Source organism: Varanus komodoensis, unplaced genomic scaffold, assembly GCF_004798865.1.
Source record: "Varanus komodoensis strain SLA01 unplaced genomic scaffold, ASM479886v1 scaffold1, whole genome shotgun sequence".
NCBI classification, from domain to species: domain Eukaryota; kingdom Metazoa; phylum Chordata; class Lepidosauria; order Squamata; family Varanidae; genus Varanus; species Varanus komodoensis.
In genome coordinates this window covers 125,529,828-125,545,628 of record NW_025335268.1, presented here as the reverse complement: position 1 = coordinate 125,545,628, position 15,801 = coordinate 125,529,828, and the positions used below count along the sequence as shown (strand labels likewise).

The window sequence follows — 15,801 nt, the reverse complement described above, 5'->3', positions numbered from 1 at the left end:
CAAGTGGATGTGAGAAAAGGCAGGGCTCGGATCTATGCAGCTTGGCATCAGGCAGACTATACCTTCTAAAATTCCTTCTTCTACATAAAATTTAAAGGCACATGCAACTATTAAATAGGGCTAGGTAAACACAACTTGTCCTGCTCGCTTTTACATCTGACCACTGCATATACCAAAATGAACACATCCAAAGTACCTGCCTCAGAAAAACACACAAAAAAACACACTTGCTCCACTGTTGCCAGGGCATAAAAATATGCAAATCACAAGTCATCTCTGTTTCCACAAATGCATTCCACAAATGATTTGATAGTATTTTAATCTTTATAAGACTCAATGCATTGAGTGCATATTTTTGTGCCATACTGGTCTGTACTTTTTCCTGTGCAGTCTATAGAAACAAATATAATACAAACTACTTTGAGGGTGGTTTGTCAGGGATCAGTGTGAAGATCTTGCTAATTCATTACAAACCACTTTCGATTCACTATATCCAGGTTTTTTTTCCCCTTACCAGTTTCTTTCTGGTCACACACCCTAAAGTAGCCATTTTGTGTCAGCATCCATCCATGCAATGCTTTCTAAAAATGAACTGTTTACAGATCCAGAAAAGTTGGAGAGTTTTGCTGCAGAAAGAGTACAGCCACAAATTGCTAAAGCTTGAAAAAGCAACTTCAGAAACATAAAATACTGAACAACAGCAGCTTCCTAGTAGCCTGCACAGCAGCTTTCAAGCAGTGAACATCTAGAATTGTAGCAGTACTTCAGAAAGGGTTCATCTACTCTTGAGGTTCCATAGGGTTCAAGTTTGCACCCTCTACTGCCGCTTGGCTGAAATAATACCAATGGGAGATGCACCATATTTGAGCCATAGTAGGACAATTTGAGACAGGGCTCTAATTTTGAGTGCTTGTTAATTGCATGCTTACCACAGTATGAATATGGCATAAAATATGTATTACTAAAGGCTGGGATTGGAGCACGAAGGACTGATGAGTTCACAGCTGCGTTCCACTTTCACCCACTTCAACAATTTTGTGCACAACATTAGAATGTGCTTCTGATGTCTGATTTTGGATGGAGCTCATCTAGTACAGAAAACTACCTGAAAGAAGCCAACTCCTTGTTGATGCCATATGGAGATTTATGCATCCCCTAAATGTTTCGGTTCTGCCTGTTTCTTCCAACTGTATTAGCATTGATACATAAAAACTGAAGCAGCTCTGCTAGTAACTTATTTAGTTGCTTCCTGTACTGTGTGTTCCTGCTACAGTTCAACACATCTTTCAACTATCATGTAACTCCAGAAACACTGTTTCATTAATGGAATGTTAGCTATTATTTCCTGCAAAATCAATAGATGTATTCTACTAGAGCAATGAGGCTTAATGATTAAAGACAAGAGGCTGTGTTTATTTGTAACAAGAACTTGTAACAGCCATAAAAGGAAAAAAGTATTCAGCAAGATTAAAGATAGGAACTGTGGAAGAACTATGCAAGGTTAAAATAACCTTAGGTTTAAAAGGGAAATAATGCAATTTTACCTCATGTTCTGTGTCCATTTTGGAAACCTGGGTAGTAAAACCATTTACATTTGAAACTTTTAAACCGCCAAAATAGAAACATGTATTGCTTGAGAGCAGTACTGTGTTACATGGTAGATATTGCAAATGTTGTTACCTAGTACAGGTATGTCACAAATAATGTGATTTAATTTGATTTAGTACAAATATCACGTCACATTTAATGCAAACCAAAATTCAGTTAATGCGGGGCTACTGCATGTGCAGTTAAGGTCACTGGGTTACTGTTTGGGTTTTAGATGCTGCTACTTCAGTTTGCTGATGAAGTTAAACTATTTACGATGGTCAAAACTATAAGGAATTGTGAGAAGCTCCAAAGACATCTCTCCAAGCTGGGAGGAATGGGCATCAAATGGCAAATGCAGTTCAATATAACTAAGCATAAAATAATGCATTTTGGGTCAAAAAATCCTAACTACAGGTATATGCTGATGGGACTGGAACTAGCAGTGACTGAGCTAGAAAGGGATCTTGGGGTAGTAATGGACAGCTCAATGAAAATATTGGCTCAGTGCAGAGCTGCTGTGAAAAAGGCAAACTCCACTCTAGACATAATTAGAGAAAAAAAAGATCTGCCAAGATCTCACTCCCTTTATACACATCCTTGGTACGACTGCACTTAGAATAATGTGTCCAGTTCTGGTCACCTCACCTCACCTCCTCCTGATTAGGACATTATTGAATTGGAAAAGTACAGAAGAGGGCAAACATGATCAGCAGGCTGGAGCATCTCCCCTACGAGGAGCAGCTACGACAACTGGGACTCTTCAACTTAGAAAAAAGGCAAGTAAGTGGAGACATGATAGAGGTGTTTAAAATTATGCATGGAATGGAGAAACAGAGAGGGAGACTTTTTTTCTCCCTCTCCCATAATTGCCCCAGTTAGCTTCCCAGTTAGGTTTCGGACAGAAAAGAGGAAGTACCTTTTTTACACAATGTGTATTTGAAATACGGAATTCACTGCCATGGAAGTGGTGATGGCTACCAATCTGGATGGCTTTAAAAGGAGACTGGTCAGATTCATGGAAGAGCCACCTACCAGGGCCACTAGGCCCCACTATGTGTTACTTCCTTGACCAGAGATGGCACGTCTACATATACCAGCTGCTCAAGACTTTGGGCAAGCCAAGGTCTTGCACCCACCTTGCTTGAGTAACCCTGTGGGCAGCTAGTTTGTCACCATATGGATGGAACACTGGACTAGATGGACCTTTGGTCTGATCCAGCCTGGCTTTTCTTATGTTTTTATGTTTAGACTGTTAAGAAATGTAAGAAAATATATGTTTAAAAATTTCCATTGCCTATCTCTATCGAGCTGGAAACAATTACCTCATTTTACATATAATTACAATTTTGAATAGTGCAAATTAGAAAAATGCGACCACTTCATGGGATACATCATCCACACTAATTGAGAACTAGCTGTATTTACATGATACATATAACTCTGGGTAAAGTGATGCCAATATTCATTTTCAATCCTTTGTCTCTAAATTTATAGAACTGTATGATGGAGGAGAAATCTAGCTCAGAGAGTAGCAAAAAGGACATAATGGATTTATAAGTTGAATAGATGTCTGCCATTGTGCATGAAACATGAAAGCTGACTGGTAACTGTATACTGGATCATAAAACTCAAGCCCAATGGATGTAGGAAGTGGTGTCCTGCACAGGCATTACAATGTATCTCATTAAACTTGGGACAAAAAAATAACCGTGCTTGTGAACATTATCTGCAATATGGCTCCTCCACCATAAACTTATTTATTCAACTACTCATAAATATTAAAAGTAAGTAAACTAATTATAGCGTACTGGCATATGCAGGCTCTTGCATAAAGTGCAGAGAGACTCCCGGTGTTTAGTAAACATTAACTGTATTTTCATTCTGGCTTAAGCTGAAATGTGGGACTTTCAAAAAACACAATCTGAGAATGTCATTATTTTTCCTGTGGTTGAATGTTAATTAAATAGGTTAAAATGTTATACCATGGTGTCAAACTGCTTCTGAAGAGGAGTGCTTTAGAGGCAGACATGATAGAACACATCCAACAGCATTTTCTGAACTGTATTTATATACAATATAGAAATATTTCAGTGGAATGTTTTTTGTTCTTCACCTTGAGGGAACTACCACTACACGTTTTCAGAGAAAAAACTTTGACACAAAAATAGAGAAAAGTAGCACTTTTTATATCAGTCTGAATTAAAAGTAAGAAAGTTCCATGCATTACATATTATCTTCATAAATGCATGTGGGATAAAAAGGCCATGCCTTTCCTTACTGGACTGGAGAATATGAATTTTAGTGCACAAAGCCTCTTTGCTTCAATTTCCTTTCAAAGAAAGCAGATTTCTTGCCTTGAATGGATCAAACAGGAAAGGTTAGCAACATGGATAAAAAGAAAGCTTTTTCAGTAGCCAGGGAAACCTGGGATGGAAACAAGGAAATGTGCCATGCTTTCTATATGAAGCTCCTAAACAAAAAGGAATTTTATCTACTTTCAAACACCCGAATTTCAAGATCTTCTGGTTTAAGAAGCAACATAAGTAAAGGATATAAACTGAGAGCACCTAATTCTTAACCCTATGATCTATGGCACTTATTTAAGCACCACTCAAAAACCTGTATCTACTCTCTTGCTTAAATGGTTATAAGGAATATCAGAAAGATGAGAGACTGTAGTTAAATTTGTAAGAACATGCATCAATCACATGGTTAGGTGATTTGGAAAACCACCCAATTTGCAGTAAATAATTTGAAGGCTGCCAAATTCAAAAGAATTCAAAAAATCCAGAGCTTTGCTTCATTATCTACCTTTGAAAAGCAATAAACAAGTGTAACTATTTTGCTGTTTTATAGTTTTGAATGAATTTCATAAGCATGGTAGCCCTTGTGAGGAAGCTAAAACTGCCAGATTTCATATAAACAGGTGCAGGATTTTTGTACAAAAGGCTTTTAACATTTGATTTTTAAAAAGAAAGGGAATGGCCAATAAGTATTTTTACTTCCTGGGAGAAATGGATGAAAATCACAGGGATGGTCCAACCTTTGGATTAATAGGTTCAGAAATATTTGTGCAAGAACAACTTTTATATCTTGTAGGTTTCCAAAAACAGGTGCATCTGTAAAGAGAAAAATGATTCAGGAGAAAAACTAGAAAAATATTAGAATATAGCAGAGGAATAACCAGAGCCTGTATTTAGAAAGAGGCATATTTCCCGGGGGGGGGGGGCAGTTTCAGGAAAGTAACATTCTTGTTTTGAAGAAAAATTGCTTGAATACACAACATTGAAAAAAGCTACTTTCTCAAAGGAAGGTGCAGTTTCACCTTTAACCATAAGATGGGAGTATTTTCCAGCAAAATTGGAAATTAACCTGTCTTGTTTGCCGATGCTTTGGGGCTTAAATATTTGTTCATGCACAAGTACTAAGAAGCCATGCCAAAAGAAGTTATTGTGCTAGAAACTTCTGAGGCTGGATTTGTACAAGAAACACAAGGATTCTGTATTTCTTCCTTTAATAAACTCTGATGTTCACTTCATAAAAATATTCATTAGAGCTAATCAACATGCTGATTCTGATTTGTAACTAATTACTACATAGTCACATAAATCTCAAGGTTAGAATATGTTTATCAGAGTGTTTTGATCAGAAATACGATAGTCACAGCTGATACAGAACAAGGTTTATGGCAAAAATACACAAATTAGTGCCAAAATGCAAATGAAAGGGCGCATGGTGCCAACCACTGCAATTCCCCTTCCAAAAAAGAGGCATATCTGGAGAGCACTGCATTACCTTTCATATGCAGTAATCATGTAAGGCATGGAACTTTATTGGATTGGTTCCCTAGGCATACTTCTTTCCTTAAATTCTGTCAGACAATTCAGACTCCTTGTTGAGCAACATTCCCCCAAGATATGCCTATTTAAATAAGTGACTAATTTTAACATAAGTGCACTCACAGTTAAAAATAGTTAACAATACTATATGCTGGAAGTGTTAAAGTTTTGGCACCTCAAGAGTAAAGTCTAGGGTTAGAAAATAGGAGCCAAATACTCAGCTGGGCTGAGACAAGCCTTGATATGAAATTAAATATGAAGCAATAGCAAGGGAAATATAAGTCCACTCAGACTGCATGTAGGCAAACAAGCCTCTTCTGCACAGTTAGGTACATTCAGTGTACAATGGGCTATTTTCTCTCAGCCCCATGTTTTATTATTTATTTGTTGCTTTTGTACAGAAGAAAGAAACAGATCTAACAAGACAGCCAATAGGAAATAGGGATTCTAGAAGGCAAACCTGGGCAGAATGGATAAAACAGACTACATGCGAGAAGACTGTCTCACAGCACACAGCTGGGCTACATGTTGAAGTATCTCATGTGGGAAGCAGCTGGCTGTGTTTAGGAACCCAAATGTTCCCCTCCCAAAGCTGCCCCACAGATAAGGTATTCAAAGGGCTCAAGCACTGACCCAGCATGTCAGCATCAAACTTGCAGCAGCTCTTTGACAAAGAGAAAGTGTTCCACTATTGATTCTTAATGTCAGTAATCTCCAGCAAGCAGAAGGGAAAAGGCAGGGAACACTGAGAGCTGACAAAATGAACCATGAATTACCACCACCTCTGCTATAGCAGTAAGGGCATGATTTACAGCCAGGAACTACTGCTGAACATTCTGGAGAAACACATGACGCTAAGCCTGTTTTTCAGTCCTTTCTAGTTTTCCCTGCTTGCTGGAAAATGGTAGGAGCCCTTGACGGTTTTGAACAAGCCAGGCTGCCTGCTTCTTCTGAGTAACAGTGTGTAGCAACCCTCTAACTCTACATGCTGCTCCTGTTCTTCCAACTGCCAGTATGAGTTTGAGCTGAAGATTAATGTAGAGCATTAACAAAGATGGAGGTGTACATTTCTATACTCCCTTTAGATTAAGGAAGGATACTCTGTTCAACTCATCAAGCTAGTTCAGGTAATGATATGTGCTTGTATCTTGCTTTGTGTGGGGGACTCATTTTGGTGTTACACTGATTAGTATATAGGGGGCCACAGGGTACTGTAAGAGGAGGTAGGAAAGTTCTGGACTATGACTCAGTTAATAAAGATGACCTTTTATATCTTGTTTAAAGAGTGTTCTGTAGAAGACTAAGAACACCAAATGCTACAGTTCCCAGCTCATGGTCTGAAATGTACCAACCTGGTCTGGGTGTGGACAGTGCCTGCAGGGAAGAAGCCAAAGCTCAGAGGTTAGGGATATATATTTCTGCAGAAGAGTGCAGATTCAATCCTTGGCATCTCCAGTAGCAGGCACTTGGAAACACTTACTTATCCAAAAATCTGGGGAGCTGCTGAAAGTCAGAGGAGTTAACAGAGATCTTAAAACTGCAAATAAACGATATTTGGGAGCCATGGGCAGACCTGGAAATTTCATAAACTATCCTAGGAACCAACACAAAGGGGCTGCCATGTGAGGCATAGCTAATCACCAAGAAAGTAACCTGCTCTGAAGACTGAGTACAATGCTTTGGACCCACAAATTTCAGCACCAGCAGAAGCTTATTTCACCATAGCCTCCTCACTATCACACACAACAGCTAGCTCATCCTACCCTAACTCTGCACCATCCCAGCTAAGCACCCCAAAGGAACATGCTCCCTCTTTCTTAGCACATATTTATTAGCTGTATTTCTATGCTACCCCACAGCCTAAAGGCTCTCTGGAGGTCTTACAATAAAACATCATCAATTAAAACAGCAGCAACTAATACTATTAATTAAAACCATATAAATCACATACACAGGCATCCATGTATCCATCATACAAATATGCACACTCACAATCCATCTCTTTTCCTCTTCTGCAAGCAAATAATCAAACTTTATACTCATTTTTTCAGGACTCCTCAAACCCTCCCCAGGCTGCTCCCAGTCAGCTTCCTAAGTGCCTGCTGGCTGTAGCTCTCCCAACTGATTTACCACTGCCCTTCAGGGCCAATTCCCCCCAACAGCTTACCAGGTAGAAGTGGCAGGAGTCACTTTCTCCCTCCTTTTTTGGTGGCTGGGAACACTGAAAAGCATAAACTTACAGCATTCCACCCTCTTGATTTCCTAGGAATGTATCTGGGCCTCATGTGTAACCTAAAGACCTTCAGAGAAAATAAAGATGGCACAACTTGAAGCACACTTTGCTTTAAAGTGATCCCATTGGCTAAGAAAATTTGTAGGAGAGGCAGGTCATCTTGGAGGTCTAAAGGAAGCTGTCTGAGGTACACCAATACCCATGAGCATCACATTGCCTCCCTCTGGCTTGGACCAATAATTTGACTCAGTATAAAAACAGCTTCATATGTTCAGCACAACACTATATTGAATTCCCTGATGGAACAAAGGTGATATAGAATTAGAAGTACATCATGTTCAAAAATACTAGAGGCAGTTGGTTCAGCTTCTTGCTTCTGCTTCCTGCACTAGCATTTGAATTCAGATCTGCCTTGGTAGGTTTCTGTGCAAAAATTAACCATCTTGGCATCTAAGTTATTTTAGGTACTCCTGTTTTAAGTTTCTTCACCACAATGGCTGTGGTAACAAAGAATGGACAGTACATTTCAGATACAGTTTATTACTTTGTTTCAATAATGAATTCTGAAAATGCCAAGTATGGATAACAACAACAACAGTAGTTTGAGAAATCTACCCAGGCAGTATCAAATCTTGTTTCAAATGTGGAGAGTAAGCTATAGATTAGTTCCTTCTATGGGATGCTTAAAGTGAGTATCAACAATACCGTATTTCAAATAAATAAATGGGAAAATAACGCACAAGTCAATTCCCCTAGAGGAGATGAATTAACTGTATTCTAAAACCTGTGAATGACTACAAAATACTAGAGTGAGTAATTTTTGGATAATTTACCAACATACTGAGTTTGGGGATTTAATGTTTGTTTATGATAATAAGCAACAGAATAAAGCTAGGTACTATTTGTGAGTTAAGGTATTACAACATCTTAAATAAGACAATAGGGAACATGCCATCTTTATAGATACTATTAGACTGTATCGGAAACTGAAGCAACAGAGGTGAAGTATTTTATTAGATAAGTAACTGAGAACAATTTTTTCAGACATATTTAACAATGTGTAGAACTGTAGCATGTTTTCCCAAGAAATTACATATAGGTAACTGTGGCAGGGCTGTTCCCAATGTTACAGTTAACACTTAAGTTCAATCATGCATGAGTCTGTTAATGGAAATTAAATGCAGGAATGGTTTATTATTTGTTAGTAGCCTGGAGCCCCACAACATTTGCTGTGCATCCATTGCCTGATTATTGCAGTATATATCTTTCCTGAAGCTAAATAAAAAGCCCTGTAATGATTCCCACATGACCAATTCCAAACACAGATGTGCTTTTTGGAAGCTTGTTCCTTGCTGCAAACATGACATTTCTTCCCTCTCTTCCTCTTTTTCCTTTCGAGTTAAAAATGTAAGCTAGAATAGCCTCTGCTAGTTTGTACGACCAGATAAGGCAAATATTCAACCAAGCTGATGCTAATGCTCCCTGCAATCACCATCTCATAAAAACTTTACTTACAAACACTCAGGACTCTCCCATGGTTGCTCATTCTTTTTAAATATCCCAATTAGACTACACAAGATTACTACAGAAGTATAATTTGATTTTGGAATGAGAATGTTGGTTGACAAACATGGCTTCAAACAAGTACATTGGTAGCAATCTTTACTAAATGGCTGGCTTGTGTGTGTGTTGTCCTCTCAAAGTTGTTATACCACATGATGAAACTGGTGGGATTATCAGGTAAACATCTCTCAGCTGCAAAACATCTGGATACCACAACTGATTCAGCTGAGTAAGTCCTCACCTCTTCCTTGAAAATGCAAGTATTTCATTGCTCTGTTGATTGTTATTGGATTAATAGAATTTCAGTATTTATGGTGATGAGCTTTTGCAGCTCAGAAACAAGTCTGTCAAATATTTTGTCAGCTAGGTAAAAAAAATCCTGCCTTGTGTGACCTGTCATTTCAAGGCTAATGAGCAAATACTCTGAAGAAAGGATTGGAACAAACTGGAAAGTATTGAAGGGTATGGTTATCTTAAATGGCATTTAAGTGTAAAAGTATAGAAAGGTATGATATCTTAAAAAGCATTTGAGTGGGTGGTGCCATAAGTCTGATATGGCAGGAAGCAAGAATAAAAGCTGTAAGGCTCTGTGAATGAAAAAGGTGTGGCATTGAATGATTCAGCATACTACTATAATCAAGTTTCTCTGTAGCAAAAATTCTGAGAGTTGACTGTACTGTAGAGATATACTTGATCTGCATTCTGAAATAAGAGATATTTGAGAATCCAATGCACAAAAAATACATTTCTATAGGTCCAGTCAAGTTGGCAAAATTTCCACTCCTGAGTGCAACCAACCTACACCACAGCACTCAAATTCAATGGCCTGACTTTCTAAACGATGCACACAAAAGCACAGATGATTTACAGACCAAATCCTCCTGGCTGCTCTTAAGTGTACTTTTCACAGATGAAACTTAATGTGCACTTATGTTTGGAAAGCATACAGTATCCTAATGTGTAATACTGGAAACAGTAAAATGTTTCTAGTTTAAACTATCACTACATTTAGAAAATATCTAAAACTGATGCAAGCAGTCAAACTTTATTAATGCCTAGGTAAAATTATTAAGGGAGTATGTGGCGGGGTGGGGTGGGGAGGGGGGAGTTTTACATTGTACTCAGGGTCAGGCAAGCTCTAACTACCATGCTTTTCACCCTGCATCTTGCATAAATCAATTTATGGTTTCTTATCTCTTAGAGATTCTATGGTTTGTAAATTATATCACTTCTTTTATTTCATGCTGTTCTGTTCATAGGCATCTAGAAGAAGAAAAGTGGGAAGATACTCTTCTCTGAATATAACCTCCAGATTCTGAACTTTCAGTTAAAAAAGCTCAAGTAACTATGCCTGTACAGATTTTAAAATAGGAAGCAAAATGTGCAGCCACTCTTCTATTTGTTTTGTGAGAAACTACCCTGTTTTGTCTTTCAGTGTTTTTAGCCAATGTATGAAGTCATAGCAACAGTCAACATACTTGTTATCTGAAGATGGAATTTTCTGGTTAATTGTAAAGACTTTTGATGGTGGTACATGCATTTGTTGGGAAATGATTCTTGCCTCATAAAAATTACTTGGAAATCCAGGAGTTTCATATAGCTGACACTGGGCATTAATATGCCTACCCAAAAACAAAAGGTAGCAGCAAAGACAGGATTATTATTATTTAATTGGGTCTTCTTAAATACTTGAGTTTGTTAACATTTACACAATTATCCTGACACTATGTGCAGATGAAGTTAATTATTATTATATCATCATTGCAAGTGGTTAAGCTATAGCTGACAAAGTTGTAGGGCACCAACCCTGTAAATGAACGCTGTGGCTTTGTTACTATTTTGTGAGAGGTGCAGGGTGAGGAAGTTGTGTACAACAACTCTACTGTATTGACAATAGTGTTATCCAGTCTCATGTGTGTATGTTTAATAAAGAAATGCAGACAGGACTGTGAAGTTTATCATAGCAGTAATGCAATTTAAAAAGGGGTAGAGGGAGTTGTTGTGCGGGGGGGGGGGGATATGTGTGTAGAGCTTTATGAGAATTTGCCACTTTTAATTCATGCATGAGGAATGGGTTGAGCCTCTCCCCACTTCTATCTTAGGAGAGATTTTGGAATTGAGATTGTGCCCTGTAGAGTCTCAAAACTTTCTCATGCATTCTTATAAAAAAGAATCCAGCTGTAAAGGCAGATGAGACTAGTATGTACTATCTGGAGAACAGGACCTAAGGTTCTGCAAGTTAATCCAGTCACCCACCTACCTCCACTAACTGTGTTGTTCCACCCCTTAGCTGAAAGCTGATTACAGAAATGAAGGGAGACATGTAAAATACTGAAAGTTTCAGCAGTGGGTAGATAGACATTGTATATCTACTCACTGAGAAACTATAAAAGGGCAGACCAGATATGCACATTACTCAGAGACCAGTCAGGGTACACTTGATGCTCAGGCCTTGGCACTGCTCAGTCACCAGATCTATCAGAAATTGTAGATCTTACCTTTGATACTATCAGGGGTTTTTTTGTTTTTGTTTTTTTTTTTTTTGAGTTCTGTGTGAACACATACAAAATATGTAGTTCCAACACAAAATATGTAATTTTGCAAGCCATACAAAAAGATGTATAATTAACTAATGTAAAAAAGTCTGAAAGCAATATGAAAAGTAAACTGAGAAGTCCATATCCTCTAGAACCCTCAAAACACTCCATTTTACCTCCCCGTAACCCATACTATTAATCCACTGCTACTTTTATAGTGTTCATCAATATTTCCAAGAGAAAGGAAATCATTCTAGCACAAGTTCCATGAAGCTGTCAATGTTATAAGGCCAGTGATGCCATAAAACATCCAATATGACATTCTAACTGCATTTGACAACCAGGATTTTCCTCTTGGTCCAAGTATTGCTTTCTATACCTCACTCCTAATAAAGTCTTTTGGAGTTTGTAATGACCTGGCTCACACAACGTGATAACCCACTAGGGACTAATGTAACCATGGGGTTGTACTGTTGCACCAGGCATCATTTGTTGTGGCTTTTGTTGTGTGAACCCAGACAATAGGGGCTTTTGAAGGTTAGGTAATGCTCAGGTAAACCTAAAGCAGGCCATTTTTTTACTCCTAGGTTGCCTAGCCCCCAAGTCCTCAGACTAGACTAAGGATTCTTTAAAACAATCAGTTCAAATAAATGTACAAAGTAGAGTCTAATGTTATTCTACAACATTAAAAGAAACATATGCAGAAGTCAAATGTGCCTCTGAAACTGAAAGGCCAGCATTCCATATTCTGGCACAGAGTGATGCATCCCACTCCAACCTTCAAGAACAAAAACAATGTATTCACATTATGTAAAATTTGCTGTGCTTTGACTGTTACACCCAGCTGCTGAATATTTATGAGAAGATTACAAAAACAAATTTACCACTTTAGCCTTCAGCTAAGTTTAAAAGCATTCAAATATTTATGCTAACTACACCCTACCTCATACATAGGTTCACTCCTAATTTATTCTCCAATGAAGTAAGGCAGTAAGAAAGGTTATCTTGGCTGATGTGCTGCTTTTTGCTTTGCTATTTCCCTGCTTGTAAGCAGCTGTAGGATTTATAGATCAGTCTTTGCCATTCAACAGCCCCAGGGACCTGAAGAGCATCTGAGAAACAGCTGGCTCAGAAAAACCCTCACTTAAGTCCAACTCAGCCACACCTGTGTTGCTTAAGGCATCAAGATAGGACAGGACTAGTGGAAGCTGGTGATCAGTCTGATTGGGGATAGTGGTAAGGAAGGACAGCTCAGCAGATGCAAAGCTAGGCATAACAAAAGGCAGAACAGTTTTTGAATCCCCACCAGCCAGTAACCCATACCACAAAAAAGAAGAACTAAGGCACATGAACATTTAAGTAGGTATATGTACAATATGTGGTAGCGAAATCACAGCCACATGAAAACACTAATTAGGAATTATAATAACTAATTCTCTTGTTTCAAAGCTACACAGCCAGGACTAGCCCAAGGCCATGGTGGATTCTGGGGATGATGGATACTAAGTCTCCTAGCCTGCCTCCAGTACTGAATTATCACATGCGCATGCATACATAAAGAGAGAAAGAAAATGATAGAATGAGAATCAGCTATGTACAATAAAAATGCAAAAATCTTTTTCCACTGCCAATTTTACTGAAATCATTTTCCATGCATTTCTAGAAGAAAAGGTTAGTCTAATTGCAAATGCTTGTATCTACATTTACCTGGAAAAACAAGAAATGTAGGGTAAAAACACTAAGTATGCAGGATGAAAAGTGGGGAAATTGGCTTTACCAATATATTTTGCTATATATGATATATCTATTTATTTTTCTGTTCCAAATACTCAAATCCAAGCAAGTTTATTCAAACCATTTACATTATTTGTTATGGGTAAATATAAATGAAAAACTATTTTCTGTAAAAGACAACTTATCAAACCTTCTAAAGTTGTAGAATAAATTCAATCTTAGATTAATCCAAGTTTAATCACCTGTACAATGTGATTAATGTGATGTGCAGGTAATTTTCAAGTTAATAAAGTTAGTTCCAAATTCTGTGATTTGACCCAGACTGGTCATAAATAACTTCTTCCATTAAGCAAAATGTGCTAATCCTAAGCATGACCAACTCTGGCTCCAGCCTGTTGTATAGTGGTTACTTAATGGAAGATAAGATTTCAGGCTACAGAAATAGGAAATACAGGCAAAATGAAAAATATTATGATTAGAGAACCTTCAGGTTGTTTTTTTTACCTGTTCTGCTTGTATTCAGCTAATTTAGAAAAATCACAGAATTTTGGAAAACCATTATAGATGCTAAAAATAGCTACTCCTTACTATTTTAAGGTGAATAAGAAATGAAGCAAATAAAAGACTATATGGTAAAAATGGGCACATTCTGTAGGTCTTAACATTCACAGAAAAGGAAATACCTTATTTCTGTATATGAATGTTAGATAAAATTGCTTTAAAATGATAGGATGGCTAACAGGAAAGGGAATAAAGTGACCTCAGTTGCACTTGTTGGATCTCTGGAATAAGCCAGAGAGAGCCAGTGTGGTGTAGTGGTTAAGAGCATGGAACTGGGACTCAGGCGATCTGGGTTCTAGTCCCCGCTCAGCCATGGAGCCAACTGGGTGACTTTGAGCCAGTCACAGACTCTCAGCCCAACCTACCTCACAGTGTTGTTGTTGTGGGGATAAGATGGAGGAGGAAAATGATGTAAGCTGCCTTGAGCCCTTTGTAGGAAAAAGGCAGAATATAAACCGAAAAATAAATAAAGGAAGGAAGGAAGGAAGGAAGGAAGGAAGGAAGGAAGGAAGGAAGGAAAAGCTAGTAAATGAAAAGGTGCTATAATTGGGTTCTGTCGTGATGGAGACAAGGATACCGACTACAGGACTGATGGGCAAGTGGGGGAGAACAACCCATGGTGAGCCAATCATCTGTTGGGCATACTTGTTCTATGAACAACCCAACCTATGAAGTTTATTCACAAGGTAGATTACTGAAGCTTACCCATTGTTTCAATTATATTATGGGAATCTGCTTCATATTAAGGAACTTGAAACAAATAACTTCTGGACAGTCAATTCTGCTACAATGACTGTTTTGTTAACAAGAGCAAGACAGAAGCCTACCTTTCTCATGTGAGGATGCAGTACTAACCACTTGGATTTTTAGGTAAAAAAATGTATGGTAAGTTATAGCTATGTGCCTCCTAGATTATTCTGCAAAGGACTGGTTTTATTTATGATGTCTGCTTTCTTTTGAATCTTTTTCTTATTCATTGTTATTACTGGAGACACTTACTTCAGATGACAGACATGAAGGAAATTGATCAATAAGTAAAAACTAGAAAATTGGACTGTGAATATTTCAAAAGGTTATGGCCTGGGGGATTGTATGGTGAAAACACCTGTCAAACTGAAGGTCTGACAAAATGTCTGAGCACTATCTTCTAGACCTCAATCACATATTGTATCTGTTCCATTCTAAAAATTAACACAAGACATGGAGTATAGTGATAGATTTCGGGGAACAGTCATTCTTCAGTGAACTTTTTTTTTTTTTTTTGAAACTACATCTGACTATGGGGGCACAGGACAGGCCCACTGGTATTTTTATGAAACGTTATTCCTGAATGTATTTAATATATTGGACTAATAATTTAATAGAAAGTTTAATACATATTTCTTTGGATCAGAAAACATATACCACAACTCTAAAAGACTGATACACTCATACTCATTTTAATCTACAATGCATATAATGTATTAGATAATGGATTCTCCTTGACATTCCTTTTAGACTGGGTATGCAGCACCAAAAAGCTGATTCGTACTTTTAACTCTGCTTTGGGTCAGAGTAGACTTAGAAATAGTGCTTCAGCAATGCTGTGATGCAGTTTTAAAAGGGACACTTCATATCGACTGATTGTTCACTAAAGCAAATTTATATGAGAAAATATTTAACCAGTATCCATCTTCCACATAGTAAATCAAAACCCCGGTAATCCATGGAAGACACTACCTGAAAAGAGCTTGAAGATGTCACC

At 37.9% G+C, this 15,801-nt stretch overlaps 1 protein-coding gene across 7 annotated transcripts in view; it reads right to left on the bottom strand.

Annotated features, from left to right (window-relative positions):
- Nucleotides 1-15,801, bottom strand: part of ANKS1A (ankyrin repeat and sterile alpha motif domain containing 1A) — a 163,092-nt gene that overhangs the window by 62,084 nt on the left and 85,207 nt on the right. The window lies entirely within an intron of this gene.